The following is a 5,701-nucleotide window of genomic DNA, read 5'->3' as shown; positions in this document are numbered from 1 at the left end:
TGCACTGACTAAGACCAACTTCTATAGAAATTTTCAAGACATATTGAGATTTCATTAATTTCATTCATTTAAGATAGAGGTGCCCAGATTTTTAATATGAAAAGCCAAAAATCAAACTTAATTGAGGGCCATGGCCTAAAAGTTAATGTTGCATTATATCCAAAGATATATAATTAAATAAAACAACAACAACAACAACAAAAAGTTCAAAACAAAAATATAAATCATTTTAGTAATTTTAGGTAATTTTAGTGCAGGGGTCACTCACGTTGAGTGTGAAAATCATACCCTTAAAAGTTTAAAAACTGTTTTGGACCATATATCTCCTTAAATCGTTAGTGAAAGAAATAGAGTAAAATTGCTTACATTGAAACTTGTACATTTAACAATTTGATACAGAGAACAACGTAACACAGACTAAAAAATGAGCAGTTCAAACAATATATGTTATGTAGTTTCCATATAGATCCTCATGTCCTTGGCAACATTTTCAAGGATGCCAAGAAATTGACTATTGAGAAATTAATTCTCTAAAGTCTCTCCACATGGCTAAAATTATATAGACTAAAACTATGTCTAGACATGTTAATATATGTAAATCTGTGAACAGTAATTTTACGGAAAGAAAAAAAAAACAATATGAATATATTTTAAAGTAGTTTTTCCATGCACATTGTTCATTTTAATGCATTTCTCTAAATTTCCATTTTGCTTTAAAACGTGATTTAAACACATTTTAATTATGTTCATATAGACTAAATCTGTTTTTTTGCTCTCAGCCAATTTATGAAAAGAAAGTAAAATCACATTGTCAAACGCCCATGAATTCTTTCTGCTTATAGTCTGCAGCTTCCATAATCATTTGTTTTGTTTTGTTTTTCTAGCACTTTAATTTTCTTTTGTTATTGACGTATACAGTCCCTGTACAGTTTCCCAGTCAACGTCTCTAATGTGGGACTTCGCCAAGTGCTTGTACTCTTCCAGAAACATGTCCCGACCTGTCACACGCTTTACCTGTAACCCACTCCTGAGACCTGAGCTCAACCCCTCAGTGGAAACGTCTCGCAGCAGCATGTGATTACAGCTCTGTCGGCAGTTTAACTGCAGTCACTGACAGTCAGCAGCATTAGCAGAATCCTAAACTGACACAGGAAGCCTCCACACATGCCGTTTCCCTACAAGTCAAGTTATATAATCAGATTTTTACCCTCTCACCAGGACGCCTGTGTGTCGGAAGAGGATTAGGTCAGGATCAAAGAGCCACATTATACAGGATGTCACGTTTTTTCTAAGGAATTATTGAAGCAACTTTATGCTTTATGTAATATTATTTTTGCATATTATTTTGGTCAGACATTATTGAGCAATACATTTAACCCCATGTTTCCAAGGGGTTAAATATGTTCTTTAAATATATGATGTATACAGGCCAGAAATGACACTCTTCTTCAACCTACTTATTATTTGTAGACCTTGTTGTCACAACATCAAGCTTTTCACTTCACTACCTTCAATTTTCCTAAGCAACTTGACTTTTAATCAACTAGTGTCAAGTTGATATTCCCAGCAGAATAACCACAGGTGTAGTTCATCATATTAACAATAACATGATCCACAAACATGATCCAAGATGTAGATGAGTTTGTTTCTTCATCTGAACAGATTTGGAGAAATTTAGCATTACATCACTTGCTCACCAATGGATTCTCTGCAGTGAATGGGTGCCGTCAGAATGAGAGTCCAAACAGCTGATAAAAACACCACAATAATCCACAAGACTCCGGTCCATCAATCAGTGTTTTGTGAAGTGAAAAGCTGTGTGTTTGTAAGAAACAAGTCCATCATTAAAGTGTTTTAATTTTAATGCCAAAATCACTTCTGGCCAAAATATCAGTCCGTAATCCATAATAACGCTTCCTCCAGTGGAAAAAGTCCATTCCCTGTTGTCTCTCACAAAATCCACCAACATATTTGTTTACAACTGCTTTGAACTGTTTTCTTTTGTAAACATTGCTTGATCTGTGCATATTTTTCTACTTATTCAGACTAGATGACTTTTTCACTGTAATATTTCACTTAGATTGAGGACCCGTGTTTTAGCTGTAAGCAACCGTTTGAAGTAGGGGTGGAACAATTCAACTTACTCACGGTTCGGTTTGTATCACGGTTTACGAGTCACGGTTTTGGTACGGTTCGGTATGTGCTATGTTTAGGGAAAAACTATACTGTCAAATAAAAATAAAGAAAATAAGAATAATCTAACTACAAGCAACAGCACAAATAAATACAATAGAGTAAAGATACAAATAAAATAAACAGTGATTTTCAGTTTTTTTTTTAGGTAGGTCTAACATTAGTTTTTAAGTACAGAAATTGAATAATGAAATGTAAAAGAGCATTGCATATTTGACTGTATAAATTAAAGATTAATCTTTATTAAAGTTACAAAAGCTATTCAATCAAGAGCAGTGAGTGATTTCTTTGTTGTTGCTGTTTGATTAATATTAAGAAAGCTCTGTCACTTTAAGAGAATGCACTGATACAGTACGTTCAGCCGGCTATGTCTGCTATAGGATACTTACCAAGACGGGCATTTTTACGTAATTTTTGTGTGAATTTGTCCATTTAAACACAACACTTCAGAGAAAGCTTAATATTTGCGGCGTTCTGAGGCGCGGTTTACGCGCTTCAGATGAGCGCACACACAAATCTTCTCACTGCGTGAGCGAGCTCGCGTCCTCTGGCTCTTAAATGTTTAAACTGGCAAAGCTGAAACAAGTTTAGCTTAAACACAGATATCAACGTGTGCTGTTCAGGTCTCACCTGCGTTATCAACACGTGATGAGGGCATAAATGACAGTTATTCCAGCATAAAGCACTCGCATTGATTAAAGAGTGACTGGTTTGTCCACATATTGTTTTTTTCTCTCCGGAATAAATGCTCATATTCCAGCATACGCCATTCGCATTGAACAAGAGTGAATGGTTTGTCCACGTTTTTTTTTTCCATCGCTGTTGTTGTAATGTACTGGGAAGCCAGAATGCGATTCCATCAACAGAAACAGCCGAACCCTGTTTGCTTTAAGTGTTCTTTATAGCAAACCATAGGCCTATTACAGATGAGTTGTCAGATTTAAGTTGAACCGCAGTCCTAGCGCGTGCCGAACCGTGTGTGGAGAACCGTACGGTTCGATTTTTTTCCACGAACCGTTCCACCCCTAGTTTGAAGTTAAAAATGATTTAATGATGGATTAGTTTATTATAAACGCGCAACCTTTCACTTCACAAGACGTTAACTGATGGACTGGAGTTGTGTGGATTACTTGTGGATTATTGTGATGTTTTTATCAGCTGTTTGGACTCTCATTCTGACGGCACCCATTCACCCATGTTGTTTTGAACAACAAAAATTACATTTGTTTTAGCTTCCGTTCACTACTATAGAATTTTACCCAAGTTTCAGACATTTCTGAAAACCACGGAAATGTGAAAAGCGTCCATAGTGTGACAAATTAAAACCTTGCATATACACTCTAAACAATGCTGGGTTAAATACAACCCAGTGCTGGGTAAAATAGGGACAAACCCAACAATTGGGCTGTTTTGACCCAGCGGTTTGATTAAATGTTTAAACAAACCTTCTGGGTAGTAACCCAACCGCTGGTTCAAAACACCCCATTTGCTGGGTTTGTCTTTATTGTACCCAGCACTGGGTTGTATTTAACCCAGCATTTTTTAGAGTGTATAATCATAAAGTGTGAGCATGAATATCTATGAATCAATGGATTTGTCTTTTAACCTTTGGATTTATGACCATATTAATTGATTAATACATTAAATAATTAGAAAAGATTTTTGATTATGTATAGGTATGTCACACTGCAGACTATGCTACGGTTTGAAATTTCATGTCAGCTATCCAATTACCAACCCGTTAGCATTGGAAGATTACATTGAATTAAACCAATGTAATTGTCCTAGAAAAATCAATTACTCGATACCAAGTAAAATCAATAATTTATTCAACAATTTTCCAATTTTTTAAAAATAAATTAATGAAATACATAAATAAACAAAGAACTGACATTAAAGATAATGACCAGCAAGATCAAAGGCATTTAGACAGCAAGAACCAAATGAACCAGCCATCTGGTTTTCAGCAGCTAACAATAGTTAACAACAATTTTGCCAATACCACCGAAAAAGAACAATCATGGCATCTTATGCATGTGATCATTTATATATTGCTTTGGTAAATTAAGGATAATCTACACTATAATGACTAAACACTATTATTTTTCTTCAAGTATAAACGTTCCTCCTTTATCAATAGGCAGTTACATCTTTCGTCCAGTTTCGTTTAGGATACATTGGCACCGACCCTGTGTTTTGTTACGTAAAACCCTTCACTGTCTTTTAAGAGTGCAGTACATACCAACACATAAAGCCGCAGTACATTCTTTTCCAGTAATATCCTACCATGAAACATTTACATATATTAATTATTCATTATAGGACACAGCTTAGGAAATCGTTTTAGCTTTCACAACTATGACAATCTTTGATGTGTAAATAAAGTTACAATCCACTACAGTACATATGTAACTTCTAGCACAACAATGGTGGAATTCATGTATTATATGTACTATATGTGAGTAGTGGTTACATTATTATTGTTATTATTATTATTTTTTGTTGTTAGTTAAGGTTTGCCCTGAACTAAGCCGTGTTTCTAAGCCCTTCTAATTATAAGTGAATGTGTAGTTTGTCAGTAAAGCCTAACACTATGCTACAACACATGGAAGAGACTCTAGAAAAATAATGTGCAACTGGTAGTTGGAAGTGATTTTGTTTATCTGCTCCTGATTTATTTTTTTTCCATCTGGACAGAGCTGGATCATTCCTATTATGCAGTATACAGTATATGAAGTTTTCTTCATATTTAATATTGGATAAAACATTTTTAAAGACACCATTAAACAAAACTATATTAGTTCCCTTTCAGTCAGTCACTCTCGACGTCACGTCGGATGACCGACGAATTGGGATCTCGCTTAGAGAGACCAATCTACTTCGAGTGTAAACTAAACGAGCCAATGCACATTGGCATGCGATTATTGCATCCAGCTGCCGCTGATCACAGCGTGAGTATAAGTAGGCAGCAGATGCAGCGCATATTCAGCTTTTCGCTTCGGAGCCGAGCGATCACATCGTTCTGCTCCTGACTACTCTACTGAGAGAAGAAGACTGAACGAGTTCAGCGCGCTCTTGGAGAGCTCTTCGTGTTGGCGGTACGGCGCTTCAGCGGTGGTGGTTTCCCGTGTCGAGTGGGTTGCACACATCAGGCTGCACTACCCCCTGTTTGTGTTGCAGGTGATCATCTCCCCTGTCTGCCGTATCAGGCACAGGGTGTGCCCTGCCCGTTCAGGTTGCAAGCTCTTTCAACTAGAGTGTTGCATCCTCCTGGGCGCTGGCTCGTGGTACCTCGCTGGCAGATATCTGTAGAGCTGCGGGCTGGGCGACCCCTAACACGTCCGCTACATTCTATTGCCTTCGTGTGGAGCCGGTATCCTCCTGTGTTCTCACCTCAAACGGGTAGAAGCACTGAGAGGCCCCGGCTTCGGGTCGGCTTGCTAAAACCACTCCAGAGAGTCCATATAGTAGACCCTGTTGAGCTCCTCCATCCCCTCGGCAGCCAGAC

This window comes from Sinocyclocheilus anshuiensis, unplaced genomic scaffold (genome assembly GCF_001515605.1).
Source record: "Sinocyclocheilus anshuiensis isolate Anshui unplaced genomic scaffold, SAMN03320099.WGS_v1.1 scaffold466, whole genome shotgun sequence".
Classification (NCBI taxonomy): domain Eukaryota; kingdom Metazoa; phylum Chordata; class Actinopteri; order Cypriniformes; family Cyprinidae; genus Sinocyclocheilus; species Sinocyclocheilus anshuiensis.
Note: the sequence above shows the minus strand (reverse complement) of the source record.